The sequence below is a fragment of the Engystomops pustulosus genome, chromosome 7, assembly GCF_040894005.1.
Source record: "Engystomops pustulosus chromosome 7, aEngPut4.maternal, whole genome shotgun sequence".
Taxonomy (NCBI): domain Eukaryota; kingdom Metazoa; phylum Chordata; class Amphibia; order Anura; family Leptodactylidae; genus Engystomops; species Engystomops pustulosus.
In genome coordinates, this window is record NC_092417.1 from 157,293,969 (window position 1) to 157,319,599 (window position 25,631).

At 43.4% G+C, this 25,631-nt stretch overlaps 1 protein-coding gene across 1 annotated transcript in view; it reads right to left on the minus strand.

Annotated features, from left to right (window-relative positions):
• SYT12 (synaptotagmin 12) overlaps nucleotides 1–20,876 on the minus strand; it is a 67,807-nt gene extending 46,931 nt beyond the window's left edge. Inside the window, exon 1 of the mRNA XM_072118534.1 lies at nucleotides 20,565–20,876. The gene's annotated coding sequence lies outside the window, so the exon portion shown is untranslated. The remainder of the gene's footprint in view (nucleotides 1–20,564) is intronic.
• Between the last annotated feature and the right edge of the window lie 4,755 nt (nucleotides 20,877–25,631).

The window sequence follows — 25,631 nt, forward strand, 5'->3', positions numbered from 1 at the left end:
GCAGTCTACAGCGCTTTATATTTTCCAGACAGGAAAAAATAAAATCCAATGAGGTTTTGAACTTTCTATATACTCAGATGACAAACGTTTCTGTGCTTTCATATAGCAAAAGTATATTGGATGGACCCGCTACATTCTATACATTTGTGTCGTCCATGGCTACAAAGGAACATGACATAGTACACCACATATAGAGCAGGAGGAGCTGAGCAGATTGTACACAGTGTCCTATCTGCAGACAGCATGGTATAGAGCAGGAGGAGCTGAGCAGATTGTACTTAGTGTCCTATAGGCAGGCAGCATGTTATAGAGCAGGAGGAGCTGAGCAAATTGTATATAGCGTCCTCTCTTCAGGAAGCATGTTATAGACGAGTAGGTGCTGTGCAGATTGTACATAGTGGGGCAGATTTACTTACCCGGTCCGTTTGCGATCCAGCGGCGCGTTCTCTGCGCTGGATTCGGGTCCGGCCGGGATTCATCAAGGTAGTTCCTCCGCCGTCCACCGGGTGGCGCTGCTGCGCTGAAAAGCATCTGAACCCGCTGGAGTTCACCGGCTCGGGCTGAGTGAGGGTAAGCGCGTCCCAAGCGACACATTTCTTTTTTTAAATGCGGCGGTTTTTCCGAATCCGCCGGGTTTTCGCTCGGCCACGCCCCCCCGATTTCCGTCGCGTGCATGCCGGCGCCGATGCGCCACAATCCGATCGCGTGCGCCAAAATCCCTGGGCAATACAGAGGAAATCGGCGCAAATCGGAAATATTCGGGTAACACGTCGGGAAAACGCGAATAGGGCCCTTAGTAAATGACCCCTATTGTCCTAACTGCAGGCAGCATGTTATAGAGCAGGAGGAGCTGAGAAAATTGTACATAGTTTTCTATCTGCAAGCAGCATGTTATAGAGCAAGATATGCTGAGTAGATTGTACATAGTGTCCTATCTGCAGGCAGCTTGTTATAGAGCAGGTGGAGTTGAGCAGATTGTACACAGTGTCCTATCTGCAGGCAGCATGTTATATAGAAAGAAGATCTGAGAAGACTGTATATAGTGTCCTATCTGCAGGCAGCTTGTTATAGAGCAGGTGGAGTTGAGCAGATTGTACATAGTGTCCTATCTGCAGGCAGCATGTTATAGAGAAAGAAGATCTGAGAAGACTGTATATAGTGTCCTACCTGCAGACAGCATGTTATAGAGCAGGATGAGCTGAGCAGATTGTACATAGTGTCCTATCTGCAGGCAGCATGTTATAGAGCAGGAGGAGCTGAGCAGATTGTACATAGTGTCCTATCTGCAGACAGCATGTTATAGAGCAGGAGGAGCTGAGCAGATTGTACATAGTGTCCTATCTGCAGGCAGCATGTTATAGAGCAGGAGGAGCTGAGCAGATTGTACATAGTGTCCTATCTGCAGGCAGCTTGTTATAGAGCAGGTGGAGTAGAGCAGATTGTACATAGTGTCCTATCTGCAGGCAGCATGTTATAGAGAAAGAAGATCTGAGAAGACTGTATATAGTGTCCTACCTGCAGACAGCATGTTATAGAGCAGGATGAGCTGTGCAGAATGTACACAGTACAGGGGGGCTGTGTGCATGAGCCCATAGAAAGCAGTGGGCAACTGATGCAGCTAAGACCTAAGTGGAAAATCAGAACTAACAAAAACCCCACTAACCCTCCTCCGTTATCTTACTACCCTTATTACATGAAAGTACTAGATCTATTATTGTACACGTTATACAGCCAAAACTCGACTTCCCTTCTCCAGCGAGTAGAAATAATCATTCTGACATGAAGAAACGCTCATCACATTAAAATGGAGAAAAATATTGACATGACAGATTGCCCATTGCTTTCCTATAAAGGAGCACAATATGCAATCTCTCCAGCTTAGCTACATCCCGCTGATGAATAGATGACTAAACACATTCTGTCACAAACTAGAACGTATTGTCAGGGACGTTCCGTCTATCCCAGCATGCACCAGGCATCCAACCACACAACAAATATTCTGGCTTCCATTGCAACATCATAATTGCCATCACCACCAATATAATCCAGTATACAGGTGCTGGAGCAATATGATTCAATATTTCAATATCCGTACAGTTGGAAATATTTCTTAAATGAGAAAAAAGAACAAATACCAAATCCAGTCACCAACAGGAGGGGCGCTGTTGTCATTAGAAAATGTGGATTTTTAAAATCTCATCTTGGACAAATCCTTTAAATCTAACACTAACTCGCAATCTATATTCTGGATGACTTCTCATGACTGGCTTCCATTTGTGTATGTTATGTGCATTGTCCATGTTTGTATATTTTAATAATAGGATAAGTATGCGGATTCCTCAGGGGGAAGCCCGCCAGACGGGCGATACGCGTGGGGCGTTTGTGGTCTCTCCTCTTCATGCTCTACACTAGGTAATATAATGTGATGTACTGCTTTATTGTATCTACTTGAATTGTGTATCCACACCACTAGCTGCTATTTTCTGCACGTAGCACTTTATCTATGTTTTATTTTGTTTTTTGATCCCATAATATATAAACACCTTGCATTGAGACACTGGGGCACATTTACTTACCCGGCCCATTCGCGATCCAGCGGCGCCTTCTCTGCACAGGATTCGGGTCCGGCTGGGATTTAAGATGGTAGTTCCTCCGCCGTCCACCAGGTGGCGCTGCAGCGCCGAAAATAATCTTAACGCCCCGGAATGCACCATCCCATAGAAGGTGAAGGTGAGCGCTCCCCAAGCGACACATTTTCGGTTTTTAAATGCGGCGGTTTTTCCGAATACGTCGGGTTTTCGTTCGGCCACGCCCCCCCGATTTCTGTTGCGCGCATGCCGGCCCCGATGCGCCACAATCCGATCGCGTGCGCCAAAAACCCGGGGCAATTCATGTACAAGCGGCGCAGATCGGAAATATTCGGGTAACACGTCGGGAAAACGCGAATCGGGCCCTTAGTAAATGACCCCCACTGTCTCTACTTGTCTTGTACACCACACAGCACACAGTCCAAGAACCGTTGTATGTATTCAGCCTAGGCACTTTGCACCTTATTATTACATGTGATTTTGTGTATATTTTTACACCTCCATATTTAGCAGCTTTGTTATCCATTGTTGGTTGTACATATATGAAATATTTCTCTGAGGAGAGACCATTGTGTTCTTTCTCCCATTTTTTGGGTTTTTAAATGTTTTTATTTTTGTATATTGATGAAATAATAAAATTTATCTTGTTTGCACATCCGCTTTCCCTCTCTTTTCTAAAGGGTGTGATATCTGGCAAACAAGTGATCAACTGTGTGGAGTGGTGCTGGCGCTCCACTACTCTATCAGCAGAGCAGGAAGCGGAGAGCTTCAGCGATATACTATGCACACTCAGTGTGGTTAATCAGTGGTGGTGCCACCATCTGATAGGTCATGAAAATCCAGGTGTACTCAACTGTGGGAAGTTGACCCAGGTGCAGTAATGGATTATAATATAGGTGTTTTATGGGCCAAGCCTACTAGGGGGCCCTTGGCCACCTACCAAATTTTTTACTGAGAAGGACCTTAACCCATGAAATACTCATACATCGATTCCTGCTCTAAATACACATTTACACAAGAGCCATTTCAGGACCTTTGAAGGTCCTCCAAAGGTCCTGAAACCGCAGATTGAAAGCAGGCAGAAGAAACTAGATCCTAGTACCATAAGTAGGAAGTGATTCCAGACTTGTAGGGACTTTCATATACAGTGCATAGAGCTAGTTTCTATCTCTCTCCCCCCACAATGGTGTATGTCGACTGTAGGTAAGTTACCAGACACATTTGCAACATCCAGCTAGTACGGCCTTGGGCACGCTGTGGTCACGGTGTTTGGTATGGGGACCGGATGGCAGTCCTACAGCCTGGCAGGTCTCTAGCAGGTGGTGTGTGCAAGAAATGATGAGGGAGAGGCTGATGTACTGGTTCTCCCTGCGGCAACCCCTGAGGTGCCTGTAGGATGAGTCCCTGGGTGATGGATGGGGAAGCCCGTGGTGGGAACAGCCGTATATAGGGATCAGACGGAGGCAACATTGTACAAATCAACTTACAGTTCTTTATGGAATGGCAGGCAACAGCCAAACGATATACAGCAGATTCCCTAAACTGGAAAGGTCATGGAGAGCCAGTCCACAGGAAAGGTCCACATCCGCAGACTGACAGACCATGTGCTTCCGCCCAGCAGGGGGTTTATATTCTTCCCTGGTAGCACCATCAATCACCTTTCAGCTTTTGTTACAGAAACACCATTGGACAATTACATATCACAATTAACTGTTGCCTTGCCAGGCAGAATCTACAGCTGCAATTACACAATACTCCAGGTTCTATAACCTTCCTAGAGAGGTGATCAGTCTCCCTACCAGCTCCTAACCTGGAGAGGGCGCTGTTCAGAACTACCAGCCTGCCTATGCATCGGCAGGGGTGTTGCACATTCAATTCACACATTTATCAAATATCTTAGATTCCACTGAAATCAGGTATTTTCTAATAAAAATCTTTGGCCAGTTGCCCATGAGTGAGTTTGTTCCAGCAAACTCACTCCCTATGTGTGCGGGATTTACTGGACCGAACCCAGAACTATTGAGCTGAATGGACATGCTATGTTCAGTACAGTGATCCAATGTTCGGTCCTGCAAATCAAACTGACACACAGGGGAAGATTTATCAGTATTGCTCTGAGGTAAAACTAGAACAGTTTTACCTCAGAGCTCAGCCAATCAGAGATCAGATTTCATTTTATAAACAGCTGTGGGAAAAATGAAAGCTGAGCTCTGATTGGTCGCCCTGGGTAACTAGAACAGTTCTACTCTCAGACACTTTTCATAAATCTCCCCCACGGAGCGAGTTTGTAGGAACAAACCCCTTTGTGAGCAACCGGCCTTAGCCAGACACATTTATAGCTTCATCTCGAATTTTTTCTTCCATTGAAATAAATAAGTATTGACGTTTTCTGTCTTAAGTGTTTCCCAATGATTCTTCTCTTTGCATTTTCTTTGAAAATCTTATTAAGCTCGGGCCTCACAATCACATTTACTAATAAAATTGCCGCTGTGGTTTGGGTTTTGCTTAGAAAAGCAGCATCTCCAAATGTCAGCGCTGATCCAATTATATTCAGCTCAATTAAAAAAATAGATTTTAGCTACGAAATTTGCTTCAATGGAGCGTGGGTGGCGATACCTTCCTCATACCCAATGCACAAAGGAAGACACTATAAACACTGGACAAGAAAATAAGAAGGAAAATGAATATCTGTTTCTCTTTGTTTCATTTTGAAGAAAAATCAAAGAGATGGAGGAAAACTTGACCTTAAAGGGAACCTGTCACCAGGTTTTACCTCACCAAACTAGCAGCCCCCTCCGCTAGGGGATGAAATGTCCTTTCTAGAATTCCCTCTCATGTAAAATCTCACACATTTACCCATAAAAACACTGTTCTATAGTACCTAGAAACATGATACCGTTGTCATATTAAAGATAAGGACCTCATCTTTAAGATCACATCAGGCTTATGGCTTTGTGATCTACAGAACTGGACATATGGGTAACTAAAGACAAGTTGGAAATGCAAATAAATATCCAATTCCTGCCCCTTGTTAACTGTCTGTATGCCCAATTCTGTGGCTTGCAAAACCAAGATAAAAGTTTATCTTTAATATGACACAAAAAATATGTTTCTAGGTGCTACAGAACAGAAAATAGGGCCTTATGAATTGACACTACCCCTGCAACCACTAAACTTGACTCATCTCATGTGAAAAGTCATATTTCCATGAGATTTTTTTTATAGATAAATGGATGAAATTTCACATAAAAGGTGCAATTCTAAAAAGGACAATTCACACCTGACCTTCGTGAATAAGTAGTTAATTGGAGTAATACCCGATGACAGGTTCCACAAAGTCGTTTTCCAAAAATACAGCATCTTCAGCTACTACCATAAGAGCTTGGAAGGTGGGTCATGAGACCTGCTTCGGCCAATCCAAGGTCTGCTTGCTTCATCGGATGTTACAATGGTCTGAGTATGTGATGAATTGGCTGAAACCAGAATTACAGACATAATGCTAGAACCTGCAGCCATGTTGTTTTTTGGGTGGGGGGTGATAATGACCTGGAGGACATCTTGACATTGGACCTTTCATCACTTCCAACTAGGCATCTTTTAGGGGAAATCCATCATCACATTGGGGCACATTTACTAAGGGTCCGAATGCCGCACTTTTTTCGGGTTTCCCGAATATTTCCATTTTGCGCCAAATTGCCCCGAGATTTTGGCACACGCGATCTGATTTTGTCGCATCGGTGCTGTCTTGCAAGCGACAGAAATCGGGGGGGCGTGGACGTCGGACAACCCGACGGATTCGGACAAACCGCGGAATTTAAAAAAGGTTTTGTGTCGCAAGATCAAGCACTCACATACACCAGGAAAAAGAAGGTGAACTCCGGCGGACCTCGGCGCAGCAGCGACAGAGGAAGGAACTCGGACGCACGATCTTAGTGAATTGCCCCGGACCCGAATCCACGTCGGACAACGCACCGCGGGATCGCAACGGTGCCGGGTAAGTAAATCTGCCCCATTAAGTTTGAATAATATGTAAAGGAGGCAGAATTGCTTAGGCGGTAGGTTGGAGTAATCCGCACGTCCCAGCTTTTTCTGACCAATCTTTGCCCATTAATTTCTGCACCCAATATGCTAATCAGACTCTCTCCATGTGGTGGAGCCTCTTAAAAAAATCTATCATCCCATTTTGACATGATAAACTAGACTCACTCATGTGTCCATCTGAGCACGGAGATTCAGGAACTTTTATTTATCTTATTCTTTGTGTCCAAGTTTCAAAATATGTAAATGAGGCAGAAGTGCTTTGGGAGGCGTCATCAGAGCCTCACTGGCTAATATACGCCCCCTCTCCACAGCACTTCTTACATACCTCCTCCAGAGCATCCCTCCTGTTTGATGATGTCAGACTCTTCTTTCTTAATCCTGCGCATGCGCATTGTGATCCCCACTACGCAGTCATCCTAACGGAACCAGAGTTCGCGCACCAGACTGGAGGCAGTGACACGAACCTCTGGGTCTGTAGTCCCAGACCCAAAGAATCGGCTGTGCAGGTGGCTGCACAGTGTAGCGCATGCGCAGGGTTTTGAAAGAAGAGGTTGACATCACCGAACATGGGGGAAGCTCTGGAGGATGATTGTAAGAAGTTCTGAGGGGGGAGACATGAGTGAGTCTAGTTTATCAGGTCTAAATGTGATGATAGATTTCCTTTAAGAGGCTCCACCACATGGAGAGAGTCTGATTAGCATTCTGGGTGCAGAAATGGATAGTACAGATTAGCTGGGAACCGTAGGGGCTATAACCATATACAAAATGGGCCAGGTCTAACCCAATGAAAGTCCCATCCATCAAGTGCTCCGGTAAGTGCATTAGGTGCGGATCACTCCTGCCTTCCCATTCCTGCTGTGTTACTAATTGGATTCCGGTAATGCTCTTAGCGGCGCACCATCCAGCGCCCCTCACTCTATCGATGGCGTGTGAAAAAACCCCGCAGCCGCTGTACATTTACCCCTTATTTCACTTCCATTAAAAATAGACATTTATGGCGGAGCAGTAAAAGTGACATTTTTTTTCTTAGAGCCATACAAGAAAATCTTATTATCCGGCAGCTGAAGCAGCAAAATCCCACAAACTCGAGAGTCTCTAAAGGAATAGATATGCAGCTTTATACCCGACTCACAAGCGCAGATTTATGCAATTGATGCTCCGGCCAACAGCCGCCACTGAACGCCTTCAGCTTGGTTTTTTCGTTCCGTACGGTGAAGTAGTCATAAAACAAGCACTTGAAAGGAAGCAGGGAAGCAAAGGGAACCCGGAGACTGCACCAAGACTACAGAAATGTCACAACTTATTTAGCTACAGAGATGCTCCAAAATAATTTACAACAATATCCATTCTAGAGGAAATTCCTGGACAACGCAATGATAGGCTCCCTATAAAGGGAACCTTTAGGTATAGGACCTCTGACCTACAAACATGTGGGCTCATCTTTACAAACACTCTGGTTGTATATAGCAAAGGTTTGGGGTGTACCTGCCAAATGCACCTGATACTGTACCTCTAGGGATCTGCTTCAGCCAAGGAGTGGCCTTCATAGAGCAGGGGACAACATAGAAAATGCAGTTCCCTGAAAAATAAAAGTGACATCTCATGACCTGAGGAGGTCACTCAATGGCTGAAGAAGGTCCCATGACCTCCCTCCTTTCCAACCTTTAAGACACTAAACCACCCGCATATATTTATGGACTGGTGGTTTAGTGTCCCAAATCCCCCTGTATGAGTTCTCTACCCATCTCGGTCTGGAGCTCTCAGCGCCTGCACATAACGGCAAGTGATTCTGGCGTAGTACTATACTGGTGTAGGCTTTACTGCGCACCGTGCTATCCTGGTTTCAATGAAGCAACGTGAGTGGAGGTGCCAGCACTGAGATGTTCAGATGTGAGACCATTGTGCCTCATTGGACTCACATCAAAATAAGTATAAATGTTTGTTTTTTTACTTAGCGCCCACAGACAGCCCCCCTACAGTTCCGTTTGGGACCATAAACCACAGATCCATAAGGACCTGTAGTTGGTTTAAGGGACATAAATTGACTTGACAGGTGTGTCAGGTCTTCAATCCTGGAGACACACACTTCAGAAATATTAGTTCCAAATATTGAAAAGACCAATGTCCCCTGTGATCCAGATGGGTCCCTTATGAACCTTTTATTGTTCAGATATCCTTATAGTTGTAGGTGAAATACAGTCGACTAAATCCTATAACCAAAGTGGTTTCTATATGAAGCTTCTCTAACATACAACCAGCTACCTTGGACATTGGCAGGACCTCTACCTCAGCCTGTTACCATTGCTGCGTTGAAGTATTGGAATAAAGAGACTGTAAGTTTAATGTTTTACATCTTGTCTCCACGTGTGATCCCTGGCTGCTGCTAACATCACGGGCCTCACCTGTACCATCTACCCAGCAATCTCTGTACTCTCTTGAAGACCCAGCATTTACCTGACTATGATCCATATCTGCCTGCCTTGACACCTTACTTGTTCACTAGACTCTGTTTGCTGCTGTTTCGCTTCTTATTCGGAAATTTGGACTTGGTGAACTGGTGCCACCTGGGCTCCTCAAGGGACCACCATAAGTGGTAGTGGCAGTTGTGGATTATGATAGGTGGTTAGGGTAGCCTGGGGCCCAAGCCTTCTGGGGGACCATGGCCAACCAAACCACCCACCAAATTGTATACACAGAAGGACCTTCACCCATGAAATCCTTGAAATCCACAAGAGCCATTTCAGGAACTTTGAAACTCCTCCAATGGTCCTGTAACCGCAGATTGAAAGCAGACACATCCTCCATTGTCCAAGAAGCCGATTCTAGTAGTGAATTGGGAAATGAATTTTAGGCTCGGAGGGGCTATAATATTCAACCCACTTAGGGCCCATGGAAGTCTTAATCCACCCCTGGGCAGTGACTTTGCGGTTGTTTCACATCCAAGTCCAGATTCCTGTATACAGGAGAAAGGGTGAAAAGTAAAGGGATTCAAGCATAAAGCCCTTAGTGATGGCCCAAAGTCAACTCGGCTGGGTAGCCAACCCGGTCTACAACCAGCTATTTGGCCCTCTCTTTGCACTACTGTAACTTTTCTCCTATTAAAAGGTAAGTTCTTATAATTCCCACATAGCAAACCAATGACTGTCACCAGATAATTTGCCAATTACCTTGGATGACATATTATTATTGTTATTTGGTATCAGATTCTAATTTCCTATTAATTGTATTATATTTAATTCCCAGACAACAGGAGGATAATGAAGTTTAATTTATATTTAATGAAAAACTAAACAGTGCAGCTGATTCATAATGGTAATAATCTACATCATGAAAGGAAGATAAAAGATTAGAAATGAAGTAGATATGAAATACAATTTGTGCATCGCCACTCTGGGAATACCCTAAATTTAAAGGGGTTTTCCAAGAATTTTGATTGATGTCCTTGTGATAGGTTATCTGACTCCGATCCCTCTCGGAGAGGAACTGACAACCGACCCCCACACCTTTCATCATAAACCCAGAGCCCCGAGTCAGAAGATGTTGGCTCTGTGCGTTGTTTAGTGGCAGGAATCCATAACTGCAATCATGGCTTTCATTCATTTTAACCCCTTTGCAACGAGCCTATTTTGGGTCCAAATCTCCTACCACTTGTGTGTAGTCTGTCATCTTATATCTGGTATCTTCTGACCTGTTGGCTTGTCTTCCTAGTTATTCCTTTTATCTATTTATTTGGTACTTTGTACTCTTGATTTCTGACTGGGCTCTGGCGAATTTTATTATTTGTTTGTCTTGATATCACTTAGAATTAAGAAGGGACTGTCACCCAGTTTCTGGCCATCGTCTAGGATGGTTGAAGTAAGTAGGTAGGGAAACTCTGGTGGTTTCAGTTCTAGGGCTGACATTCAACTTTCTAAAGCTCAAGTTTTTTTTACTGTTCTGGAAACACCTCGTGTCACCACATTTCATGATAATTTGGTTGGACAAGTGACTAATGACTTTGGTGGGAGAGGAAACCATCTAATGTGTATGGTGCCTTCAGATATTGGGTTACACAAGGTTAAAGAAGTCTTTCAAGATGTCTTTAACTCCCCCACCAAAACTTAAACGAGCATAGTGTTCCAATTCTTAAAATGTTGAAGGCCTCATCTTCTCTCTTCTAGCTTCTTAGATCTCTTCTTATCAAGTAACAGGTAATGGGGAATGGTTTATTGCTACTAGTGATGGGCAGTCTGGCTCTTCTTAGTTAGCCGGATCATTAAGCTCAGCTCACTGAAAACAGTCGGCTTTCCCGACTCCTGATCGTCTCCCTATTAAATATAAATTATGGACTAGTTGTTCAGGGGCGGAGTCAGACATTAAGGGGCGGAGTTAACTGAGATATCGGCTCACTAGTCGGAGCTGAGTAGTAAAATTTTATTACAAACAGAGAAAGGGCTATGTCAGGCGGAGGTAGAGGAGAGACCCCAGTAAGGGTCACATGCCCTGTCCTGCTGTCTGGTCCGCCCCCTTAAGTGTAATTTAAAGTAAACGGCTCACCGGCTCAGGTTTTAGGCTCCAACTGTTCACTGAAAAGAGTCGGCTCTTTGTGGAACGACCTATTGCTAATTGCTACCAATTTGGATGATTTGCAGAATTGTGGATGCATGCAACCACCAATAGGGGGAGCTACTGTATACGGCATTATACAGCATATACACAATATTTTTATGGTAACAGGGACACAGTAGAAGAACTAAGAAAGTGACAACTTGATGGACGCCAATTGATCCTGATGGTCCTCATTGACTATAAGAAGGTTTGTTGGGTTTCTATCGCGGTCAATGGAGTCACCGGATGTTTAAAGGGAATGGCTGCTGTGACACCGCCGCATTTCATTCCTTGGACTTGATCATGAATTACCAGCAAAGAAAAAAACAATAAGTGCTGTGTACATCACGTCTAATAAGGGATATCCCAGACCGACCCCCCTCCTAACTCCCCCCAGAATCCTCTTGGGTACTTCAAAATGACATTTTGAGGAATGAAACAATCCATACACCGTCTGAAGAGATTAGCTGACAAGACATTACTGCCGCACACATCGATACCACTCTGGGGGGACGTCAACTCCGGATTGGTCAAAGTGACATTAATTTGGGGTTCTTATTGAACCAATAACCTATGTAAATGAAGGAGACCGTGCAGCACAGTCAATGCCCATAATAACTGATTAATGAATGCAGGAGAGTCCTTGAGCCGCCGTAAAGCCCTGACACGCTGAAAATGCTTCATAGGAGGTTTTTTGTTTTTTTTTTGCCCAATAAATGGATAACTGTCTCCGGAATAATTTATGAGAAAGTGGAAGCCACAAGAATTCATTATTTTTATTGTTCTAATGTATCTATTCCAAAGTAGTGAAGCTAGTCCGTAAATAATCTTGATAATCTGGGCATGTATACAGCTCTAATAAAGACTTATGTGTCTCCATGGTTACAGACTACAAATGCTTCCTGTGTAGTCTGATCGTGTAGTCATGTCATAATCTATACACACTAAGGTAGGGAAAGTAGCAGACTCTGCTGTAGTTAGTAGGTTACATTTCATAATCCTGTCCAATATTTGGAGAGTGTAAATTTAGATCATACAGAAAGAAGACGACAGAGGATGCCCCTTCCTCAATATCGAGTGTGGGTGAGTAAGTTTACAGCTTTTCTTGGTTGGTTCACATAATTTCTGCTATAATCGCTACATATTGTTACATATTGGGGGTCATTAACTAAGGGTCCGAATCGCGCATTTTCGTTGGGTTTCCCGTATTTTTCCGATTGGCGCCGAATTGCCCCGGGATTTTGGCTTGGATTGGATTGTGGCGCCGGCTTTCACATGACAGAAATCGGGGGACGTGGACGTCGGAAAACCTAAAGGATTTGAAAAAAAAAGCGGTATTTAAAAACAAATTGGGGCAGATTTACTTACCCGGCCCATTCGCGATCCAGCGGCGCGTTTTGTGCGGTGGATTCGGGTCTTCGGGCGATTCACTGAGGCAGTTCCTCCGACGTCCACCAGGTGTCGCTGCTGCGCTGAAGTCCGCCGAGACCCGTCGAGGCCCGCCGGAATGCACCATCCTATACCTGGTGAAGGTAAGTGCAAGTCCCGCAACACTTTTTTTTTTTTAAATGCGGTGATTTTTCCGTCGGGTCATCGTTCGGCCACACCCCCGATTACCGCCGTGTTCATGCCGGCGCCGATGCGCCACAATCCGATCGCGTTTTCTCCCACACTCCAAAACATACTGGTAGGTTGATTAGATTGTGAGCCCTATGGGGACAGGGACCAATTTGACATGCTTTGTGCAGCGCTGCATAATCTGTAGGCGCTATATAAATAATTACTATTATTAAAACTCACCCATTTGCCTATAAAAAAGTAATCCCAAAATCATATGCACATGAAATAAGAATAGACACTTTTTGTTTGAGAAAAGTCACTTTTAGGGAAACACACCTTTATCTTGGGCTTTATAGCACCTAGAACCATGCTGGTATAAAATAAAAGATACCAATCCCAGCTTTAAAATAGCATCAGGATTGCAGATCTATAAGCTTCAGAACAGGAGATGTAGGCAGTTGAAGACTTAGGGTGGATATTTGTCTGCAGCTCACATTTTCAACTATGGGGCTTATTTACTAAGGTTTCGCCGATCGCATTTCCATCGGACTATTCACGGTATTCAGGGATTGCACGGCCGTGACAGGTATTTGGAAGGGAATTGTGTCGCATGCAATTGGATTTTGACGCAGCGGCGCCAGAAATGGGAGGGGGGTGGGCCACCAGACCATCCAACTGATTCAGACGTAGCGGGGTATTTGACTTTCAAATTGTGTCGTATCCCCTGCACTTACATGCACCGGGAAGAAGGTGGTGAACTCTGGCGGACCCGAGCGGGGAAGCAACACATGCAGGATATCGGACGCACAATCTTTGTGAATCGCAACAGAGTGTTTTGTCGTCAGACAATGCACTTCGGGTGAACTCTGTTGCACGGGTAAGTAACTGTGCCCCTATGTTTTGAACTATCCATATCTCTGGTTCTGTAGCTCACATAACCACAAGCCTGATGTAATCAGAAAGATGAGATTCATATATCAAATATAATACAAAAATGTAATGTAATGTAATGTAGAGCCCAAGATAGGGGCACCTGAGCCTCTAAAAGTGACTCATCTCAGCAAAAAAGTGACTCTTCTCAGCTCATTTTCACATGATTTTTTAAAATCGATTTTGCATATGTGAGCAAAATCTGTAAAGAATAGTTTATACGCTAAACGAGCTGCTAGTTTAATATGGTAAAAGCTGGTGACTGGTTCCCTTGAAAGAATTATGGCTTATAGAAGATGTAAAACATTATATTTTAGGTTTCACCATAATCGATTTGAGGCACTTTTGTTCCAGTGACCCCAGTGATCGGACTTATGTCCTATGCTATGGAGAGTGCTGAAGTGGTGGATCTGGTAATATCTGCAGGGCTTTCAGGAGCTTCCTGACACTAGAAACAGGTAGATAACATTGTGGTTTATGAGCTTAGGAGACTCTCCGGGAAGAGATAATATGCTGTATACACTCATTAGCATATACATGCTGCCCCATAAGGGCTTGTAATTCAGATTTCCTGCCCCTTGTTCCCCTAATTGAAACATTTCACGATTTTTAGTTCTCTGCTCATTACCCTGGGACCAGAATTTACTGTAAGACGCATCTATGCATCTCAGATGATTCCCTCTGTATCTTAGCAATGACCTAATTTCATTCACTATAAGGAGGAGAATAACTGAGGAGTGTATAGATATTGCTTCCTGTAGGAGATAATATAACAGAAAGTGAAGTGAAGCTTCCAGGTACAGGAACTAAACGATTTCCAACACTAAAGGGAACCTGTCAGCAGTTCTGGCCACAAAAAACTTCATATGTAGGAGATCTGAGGAGAGCAGTTATGTATATAGTTTTTGTAACCATTAAAAAAGTAATAATATTCCTGGTTTGTAGCTTCTCCTGGTGCACTGGAGGGGAGGTAGGGGTTGTCCTCACACTGCTGTGCTCTGTGCTCTTTGCAATGAACTGTACCACAGCCCCTCCCCTTTAATCTGAGTCACTTTTCACTAGGATCCTGCTAAAAAGGTTCACTCAGATTTCTCCGTTTTGCTGTGCCATAACCTCTCTCCTCTGCTCTAAGAGCACAGCAGTGAGAGGACAAGCCCCTCCAGCAATGTTTCAGCAACACGCAGAAATCTAAGTGCACAGCAGTGTGAGGACACACTCTCAATCCACACCTGGTGTACTAGACATAGACAGGGTTTCATTTCTGATAGGAGAGACTCTTGGATACTCAATTACAGTGTAAATATGCAAATTAAATAATATCAACCAATCCAGAGACGCATATTTACATGGCATTTATGTTCCCGATACTGGATGGTGAACATTGTATTGACTTCAGAATATTCTTGAATAATGACTAATTAAGGAAATTGGAACCAGTATAAAATGCACAGCGTGGCCGTCCTTCTGCAGGTTTATATTGCTGAAATGAACCTTGGTATTGATAGATTAACCCTATGGGGGGCATGTATGCCGCCACCCATCTGGAGATCTATAGCACCGCTAATTGGGTGGGTGATGTCTGTTACTACAGTAATGCTTGAGGGAATATGGAGCCCAATTAATTTAACTGCATGTTATCCCTGGCTGCACCATATTAATTGAAATATAGAATTTGGGTAAGTGCCCGAAAAATGTTGGCAACCGACTTCTGCAAGACAAGCAGTTAGTGTTACAGCGAGTTACAAAACAACCCACTTAATAGCGGCTGTGTAACACAAAGAAACACATAATATACAGAAAGATGTCTGATTCTAAGACTGGAGGCTGACAACATGACTGACAGCAACACTGTACTCGGTAAAAAGCCAAGCAAATCCTGACAGGACTCCAATAACAGACAGTAAGAGTCCTGATTACCCCGCCCACACACAGTGATTGACAGTGAGAGTCCTGATTACCCGGCCCACACACAGTGATTGACAGTGATAGTCCTGATTACCCGGCCCACACACAGTGATTGACAGTGAGAGTCCTGATTACCCCTCCCACACACAGTGATTGACAGTCAGAGTCCTGAGTACCTCACCCACACACAGTGATTGACAGTGATAGTCCTGATTACTCTCCCACACACAGTGATTGACAGTGAGAGTCCTGATTACTCCGCCCACACACAGTGATTGACAGTGATAGTCCTGATTACTCCACCCACACACAGTGATTGACAGTGAGAGTCCTGATTACTCCTCCCACACACAGTGATTGACAGTGAGAGCCCTGATTACCCCTTCCACACACAGTGATTGACAGTGATAGTCCTGATTACCCCACCCACACACAGTGATTGACAGTGAGAGTCCTGATTACTCTACTCACACACAGTGATTGACAGTGAGAGTCCTGATTACTCCTCCCACACACAGTGATTGACAGTGAGAGTCCTGATTACTCCTCCCACACACAGTGATTGACAGTGAGAGTCCTGATTACTCCACCCACTCACAGTATTTGGCGGTGAGAGTCCCGATTACCCCCCCCCCCCCCCACACACACATACAATGATTGACAGTGAGAGTCTTGATTACCCCCCCCCCCCCCCACACACACACACACACACACATATATTGACAGTGAGGGTCCTGATTACTCTGCCCACACACAGTGATTGACTGTGAGATTCCTGATTACCCCTCCCACACACAGTGATTGACAGTAAGAGTCCTGATTGCCCCTCCCACACACAGTGATTAACAGTGATTACCCCGCCCACACCTATAAATCATACCCTTAAATTATCTGGGTTCTACATTCTTGATCACATGACTACCCAGAAATACAGCTGTGAGTCTGATCCTGAATAAAAGATTAACTTTGCTGGAGCATGCGCCATGAAATATCGTATGCAGATGTCAGAGCCCCTAATAAACGTGCATGGTAAAAAAAATGGATGGAGCAATTAAAAGAAGGAGCTCCAATCATGTCCACAGAAAAGTTACTAGGATCGGTAAACTTCTAAATAAATTGACAACTAGGTGTTACCAGTATACAGTTAGACACTGTCCAATCAGGACATGCCCCTACTAAGGACTTTTCTATCCTCAGGAAGATGGTACCAATGTACTAATATGCCAATATGGGAACTGCTGCTGTACATTTGCCTTTGAAACAGAAGAATTTCCTAATTGGTTTTCTCCGCTCGTTGCTCGGCTTCTGATCCTGTGAAATCTCACATTGTTATTACATTTCTGTGTCTGAATAAAATGCTGGATTTCTACATTTTCACTGTATTATTGGAGTCCGTGCACCACCTTTCCATAGAATATACTGTATGATATAAGACAACCATTCTAGTCATCTCTAAGAGCCACTGATCAGAAATCATTGCCTTCAAAATTTTACTCCATGTGGCACAGTTTTCTATTATCTATCTATCTATCCATCTCCTATCTATTCATCTATCTATCTATCTATCCATCTATCTATCTATCAATCATCTATCTATCCATCTCCTATCTATTCATCTATCTATCTATCCATCTATCTATCTATCTATCAATCATGTATCTATCCATCTCCTATCTATCTATCTCATACCTATCTATCTATCTATCTCCTATCTATTCATCTATCTATCTATCCATCTATCAATCATCTATCTATCCATCTCCTATCTATCTATCTCCTATCTATCTATCTATCTATCTATCTCCTATCTATCTATCTATCTCATACCTATCTATCTATCTATCTATCTATCTATCCATCTATCATTATCTATCTAATAATTATCATCATCTATTATCTATCAATCATTTCTTCTATTATCTCTCCATCTCCTATCTATATATCTTCTATTTCCTACCTTATTTCTTGCTATCTGTCTATCTATCCATCTAACTATGTATCTATAGGCTTGGTGCATAGGATAAGTCATCAATATCAGATTGATCGGTTGATGTCCAGTAGTGATAATAACTATCACTAAGCCCCCACTAATCAGAAAGGAGCATAGCCGTAACATTTTAGTCCATATAGCAAAGACGTATATTATCTATCACATCTATCTTCATATATCTAATATTTCTCTACTATCATCTAATATCTATCTATATTCTTTTTATATCTATTATCCATTTTCTATCTATTTTCTATCTATATATTTTCCATCTGCTACCTTCTTTCATTCTTTCTAGCTATCTATCTATCCATCAATCCAACTTTGTATTCCTATGCACGTAGCCTATGGATACAAAGTTGGATGGATGGATGGATATATCAGTATCAATATCCTCATCGATATCAGATGGGTTTGTGTTAAATACTCCAGACCTCAAAGATCAGCTGATTTTTGGATATCTCCTATTTATTTATCCATCTATCTATATATTTATGTTATGTATTCCATATCTATCAACCTACCAACCCATCCAACTATGTATCCATAGGATAGATGCATAGGGCAGGTCATCAATATCAGATGGGTTGGTGTCCAGTACTCTGGACCTCACAGATTTTGTCTGTCTCAGGAACCAGAAGCAATGTAGAATACTGGGAACAGAACTGTTCTATTCTCAAAATAGTGACCAGCCCAGGCAACTCCAGTCCAGCTACTATTCAAGTAAATTAGAGCTGAGCTGTAGTAACACAGCTTTGGCCACTACACAGAGGATGGAGCTGTTTTTTGTACACCGTTCTGTGTTTCATTGGCCAAAATCAGCTGATCAGTGATGGTACTCAGTAAAGGGCATCGTCTGGTCTATCTCGTCCATCTCGTTAATGTGGAAAGTCATGTATCTTACTAGACATCCTAGGGGTTAAAACAGATGTCTCAGTACAGTTTCATAAGCGAACGTGATTTCCATTCAATGTGCTCAATAATCTGTGACCTCACTTTTGGTCTGATTGATCCCGGTAGTCCCCCATAAGAGGATGACCTACATTCCGGTGTCTATAATGTAACATATAGACATTACATTGTGGACCTCTATGTTCTTCGCTGGAGTCCAGAGCGCAAAATCTGCCTGATTCTACAACAATGCTGGGAATATCCTGGGAATATATCACTACTGTCACTTTAAGAAAGCAGAGCTATGACCCCCCATAGAATATGCAGTAGGAGTCTTATGGGTTATCAACCGGCTCTACCCAAAAAACACCCCAACTATGCAAGAACATAAGTATCCTGTATAAGGTGCAGCCATCACATGGGAACATGCGACAATCCAGCCGGATAAACACAGTGATTTACAGCCACAATAACAAGCTCAGCGACTCCAACTTCTGGCAGCGTTCATGTATCCCAATGCATCTGCTGACCTCAATGAGACAAGTTTGTAGTCAGCAACTGCAGCCGTCTCCAGCCTTATGTAACGGCGGTCACGGATCACGTGTGAGAGTCAATACATAGTTATGTGACGGATAGATAGATAGAAAACATCATAATAGAAAGATAATTAGAGAGGTATGACATAAATGGATGAATAAATCGATAGATAGATATCAATTAAACAGATGGATGTCTAAGAAATAGATGGCGAGATAGATAGTTGGATAGATAGAGCAGAGGGTAGATGGCTATGAAATACATGGGTCACTGGGTGGATGAACATGATAACTAGACGGGTAAAAGAGATAGATAAAAAGATAGAGATAGATATATCAGTGTGTATATGGCTATGAAATACATGGATACATTGATGAAGAAAATGATAGATAGATAGATAGATAGATAGATAGATAGATAGATAGATAGATATGGGATAGATATGAGATAGAGATAGATAGATAGATAGATAGATAGATAGATAGATAGATAGATAGATTGATAGATATGGGATAGATAGATAGATAGATATGGGATTGATAGATAGATAGATAGATAGATAGATAGATAGATAGATATGAGATAGATATGTAGATAGATAGGAGATAGATAGATAGATAGATAGATAGATAGATAGATAGATATGAGATAGATAGATAGATAGATAGATAGATAGATAGATAGATAGATAGATAGATACGGGGTAGATAGATATGAGATAGAGATAGATAGATAGATAGATAGATAGATAGAATGAACGCTAGGTAGATAGCTGTATGGCAACATACAGCAGGTAAATAAAGATGATATCTGGATAGATATATGTTTAGATAGAGAACACAATAATATACATGGGTAAATATGTGTAAAAAAAATAGACAGATAGATAGATAGATAGATAGATAGATAGATAGATAGATAGATAGATGGATGAGGGGGAACATATTTGGCTATAGAGTGCTGGGGACCCTCCATCCAGGACACTACTACCAGGAGAGCATCCAGCATCCATCAGTATCAATGGGCTCTCATTGATTGTAATGGGCTCCATGCAATGCTTTGTTTTGCAGAAGGAAACAGAACAACTTTGAGGTTCCCTCCATCTCCTACAGGGGTACAACTGGACACCCTTAAAGAAGCCTGTTGCTGGAAGGGTAATGGACAGAGATTGTTTTGATGAAATAAAATAATAAGTCAATCATTATATATCACAGTCTATAGGTGAGAGGGACATTATGAGTGACAAAATGACAAAACATCCAAAAAGTTTAGCTAGATGGAGCTGCAGGTATATACAGTAGCTATAGGTAATAGATATATACAATGATACAATCTGCATCTAGATGACCTAGTTACATCACACACTGATAGATGTGTATAGATCCTATAGATATTATGTAAACAACTCCATAGTTCTGTAACAATCTACACGATCACTGCTATTGTATCCTTCCCAGATTGTGTAAATATTATGTAACACATGGGTCTGACAACTTCCCACAAAGCCCAGGCAGGAGTGGACATGAAAGGGTTACCTTGCTGAGAGTTTGCTGCAGGGATAAGGTGCTGCTTACATGGATGGAGCTGCTCTCCTGCAGACAGCCATTGCTGGAGCAGATGCTGGAGCTGCACTGGATGCTGGAGCACATGCACAGGGATGCTATGCTAATGATGATGAGGCTTCTCACTGCATTCATTCAAGCCCTCCTACTGACTGCAGAAGTCCCACCCCTGAGATGAGTAGTATAAGGGAAGCTCCTCTGGAAAACACTCTGTGCCATAGGGGCATTCCCAGTGCAATGCTGCACAATCTGGGAATCACACTGGGATCACTAAGTTGCTGCAGTGTAAGACTGCAGACAGCACAATAATGTGATGCAGCTCCCTGTGTCCATCATCCTGCAGACACTGCAGATCTCCTCCTGCAATCCTGCATCCACATGATGCATTTTGTGAATTGGCTCCATATTTAAAGGGACAGCGACCACATGAGGGATTTGATCCCAGGATCTTAGTCTGTAAATGGGAAGACCCCCTGCAAATATCATCTGATACAAGAGATCGATACTGATTATTGGTAGGGGGTCTATAGTTTTTAGCCTGGTCATTTGGAGAGGGTTGGGAACTTGTAAGGGTCTATTCACACACAGGAGATTTACATGGAGTTGTTTTGGCTGAAAAATAGAGTTTCTATATGCTCCATTTATGTGGATGGGACAGTGATCTGCAACAATCAAAGGACACCAACTTATTCTGACATATGTGAACAGGTGTCTAGTAGAAATAGAAATTAACCCCTGAATGATTACAGTGATGTCACAGTACAGGGTTAATACACACAGTGGGGCTCGTTTACCAAGGGTCCACGGAGTGTATTTTCGTTGGATTTCCCGACGATTTCTGTTTTGCGCCGAATTGCCCCAGGATTTTGGCGCACGCGATCGGATCGATTGGCGCCGGCTTGCACGCGACAGATATGGGGGGGGGGGGTGCCGGACAACCTGACGGATTCGGACAACGCGCAAGAGTTAACATTCCAAATTGTGTCGCAAGACACGCACTTATAGGCACTGGGAAGAAGAAGGTGAACTCCGGCGGACCTCGGCGCGGAAGCGACACATGCAGGATATCGGGCGCACGATCTTAGTGAATCCTCACTAAGGAAGACACGGCAGACACGAATCCTCGTCAGACAACGCACTGTGGGATCGCGACAGGACCGGGTAAGTAAATCTGCCCCAGTGATATCAAAGAACAGAGATAATACACACAGAGATGTCACAGTACAGGGATAATGCACACAGTGATGTCACAGTACAGGGGTAATACACACAGTGATGTCACAGTACAGGGATAATACACACAGTGATGTCACAGTACAGGGATAATACACACACAGTGATGTCACAGTACAGGGATAATACACACAGTGATGTCACAGTACAGGGATAATACACACAGAGATGTTACAGTACAGGGATAATACACACAGTGATGTCACAGTACGGATATAATACACACAGAGATGTCACAGTACAGGGATAATACACACAGTGATGTCACAGTACAGAGATAATACACACAGTGATGTCACAGTACAGGGATAATACACACAGTGATGTCATAGTACAGAGATAATACACACAGTGATGTCACAGTACAGGGATAATACACACAGTGATGTCACAGTACAGGGATGATACACACAGTGATGTGACAGTACAGGTAATACACACAGTGATGTCACAGTACAGGGATAATACACACAGTGATGTCACAGTACAGGGATGATACACACAGTGATGTGACAGTACAGGTAATACACACAGTGATGTCACAGTATATAAATAATACACAGTGATGTTGCAGCACAGGGATAATGGGGCACATTTACTTACCCGGTCCAGTCGCGATCTAGCGGCACATTCTCCGACGAGGTTTGGGGTCTGCTGGGATTCACTAAGGTCCGTGCGCCCTATATCCACCAGGTGTCACTGGAGGACACCGCTGATCTTGCGACACAAAGGGGCAGATTTACTTACCTCGCCCATTCGCAATCCAGCGGCGCGTTCTCTGCACAGGATTCGGGTCCGGCCGGGATTTATGAAGGTAGTTCCTCCGCCGTCCACCAGGTGGCGCTGCTGCGCTGAAAGTCATCTCATCGCGCCGGAATGCACCACCTCGGACCAGGTGAAGGTAAGCGCTCCCCAAGCGACACTTTTTCGGTTTTTAAATGCGGCGGTTTTTCCGAATACGTCGGGTTTTCGTTCGGCCACGCCCCCCGATTTCCGTTGCGTGCATGCCGGCGCCGATGTGCCACAATCCGATCGCGTGCGCCACAATCCCGGGGCAATTCAGGTACAATCAAATATTCGGGTAACACGTCGGGAAAACGCAAATCGGGTAAATTAGTAAATGACCCCCAATGTCTTTTTTAAACTCCGCAGTTTTTCCGAATCTGTCGGGTTGTCCAACGGCCACGCCCCCCGATTTCTGTCGGCGCCGATGCCCCAAAATCTGATCGCATGCGCCAAAATCCCTGGACAATTCGGCGCAAATCGGAAATTGTTGGGACACCCGACAAAAGTGCGTGATTCGGACCCTTAGTAAATAAGCCCCAATATACACAGTGATATTACAGTACATGGGTAATGTACACAATAATGTCAAGGTACAGCAATAACACACATTGGGGCACATTTACTTACCGGTCCGAGGAGTTTACCAAAAGTGCATTGTTCCAACGATCATGCACTTTGCCGCGATTCACTAAGATGGTGCGCCCGATATCTTGCATGTGCCGCTTCCCCTGTGCCAACTGCTTGCACATGTATTTAAGAAGTGTCAGCGCCACATATGTGTCACAGCTGCACTTTACCCAAACCAACACAAATTTCTGCACATAAAGGGGCGTTCTGGTGCTCAGTTGGACCATGCACTGCATTTATCATGAAAAGTGTGACAGAAACGCATTGCACGGCCCACCTTAAAGTCGCACCAAAAAAAAAAGTTGGTGCACTCTGTCGAGGCATTGCAGGGGGCACCAGATTCATGAAGAATGTGTACCAGAAATCCTGAAACTGGTGCCCCCTGCACTATACAGAGGCAAACTGCATATAGTATGGACTGCACCGATTTTGAAAGATGTGGGCCACTGTGATGTCACAGTTTATGGATATCATACACAGTGATGTCACAGTACAGGGATAATACTCACAGTGATGTCACTGGTGGCTGGTTGAAGATATTCTTGCTACATCTCTTGTCTGCACTTTGCTTGCTATATACGTTTTGCTATACATCTGTACTTACATTTTTTCAATATTTTGCTCAGGTTCTTGACTATTCTTCTGTGTATATGATTTTGTACCTTATATGCTATCTCAGTTGTGAGCCGGATTGTTGACCACCCCATTTTGGTATTTGTTTGTCTGTCTTGTAACGTGTCCACAAATTGGCACGAGGGACCGTCTTTTTGGTTGTCCTGTATCGCCAAGAGTATGCAGAGGCAAGCACTTAGGGCTGTTTTAGGATTCCCTGTCCTGTCTGTTGTACCTGAGTCCATTGTCCCCATCACACACTGTCTATGCACTATGTAGGAGGAGCTAACCCATTGTAAAGAGAAAATGAACAAAGATCTATATTTCAGTAATTTCTCCAAATCCTCATTTTCTTTCATGCTCTTCAAGATTACATTTGGGAAATATATAAGGAAATCTGTTCCAAGTGTCCCAGGATATCAGCCGTGTATCCAAACTGCTCACAGGCTTGAGTCTGGCTGTATGACAACTGGCTGGAGCAGGAGCCCTTGTCCTAATAAAACATGATAGTTATGTAAGCCCCTCCCTTTCTCTAATCCCACCCCCTTCACCTGGCACGAAGCCAAAGATGGAGCTGATCAGCTAGAGATTAACCCTAATGTGCTTTTCTGGATTTCTACCATATATTTTTGTCAGAATCAAACAGCAAATGCTAAAAACTGACTGATTAATTACAACATCAATTTTTCTTCTTTACTTTTATCATTCATTCATTCCATCAAAACCCATCAAGATAAACCAGGGACACTTACTCATAGATCCAGGCACTGTGACTGTGGTAATCTTCTTATATTTGTTATCCATGGACTCCTTCCTTCTAATATGAACTTTTACAATTATGCAAATGAGCCTGAAGGGCTCCTGGGGATGTTACCAGAGCCCCTCAGTGCTGCAGATTCACAGGCTGTACAATGAGCAGAACATGTCTCACTCTCCCCCTGCTCTCCCCCTTCTCCTTCTTCCTGTGTAATCTAGCAGCAGCAGGATGTGCAAGGGGGAGGGAGACCTGCTATGCTCATTGTAACAGCCTGTGAAGCTACAGCACAGAGGGGCACATCTGAATCATTAGCATAATTGTAAAAGTTGATTTTTGAAGGAGGGAGGCCCTGACAACAAATATAAAATTAGCACAGTCACAGTGCCTGGATCTATGAGTAAGTGTCCTTGGTTTATCATAATGGATAATAGAATTATTTTGTATTTTTTTTTTCATACTCAATGTAAATTGTCACAGAAAAGTTTGATGCAGGTTTTCGCCTATATGAAGATGGAAGATATTTCAGATTTCCTTTCTCGCAGCAGTAAGATGAAAATAACATATCTGACAAACACTATAGAAACATCTCCCGCCGCGCTGCAGCCAGTCTGTCACTTCTTATTAAACATGGAGGCATCACTTGGCTCCGGAGGAAAAAACTCAACAGTAGAAACATCAGGAGTTCAAATGAGCGCTGGCAAGTTTCTGCCCCAAATATTTCCACCAGTTACAAGGGTTGTAGATGATTGATTATTTATGAAGAGACATTTTTTGGCTATTATTAGGACGCTTCATAACGTTACATGCAAGTTAAAGGGAACCTGTCACATTAAACATTCAGCTGGATTTGCAAACACCATAGAATAGAGCACGGAACGCCGAGGAGATTGATATATCGTTTTATGGGAAAAGGTGCAGTAAAACTTGTACTCTGTTTAAGAGTCCAGTGGGCGGTCCTATGCAATGATTGACATCCTTCCCCTAGGACGAGGTAGCCCAACAAATCAATTCTGTGATGGTTAATT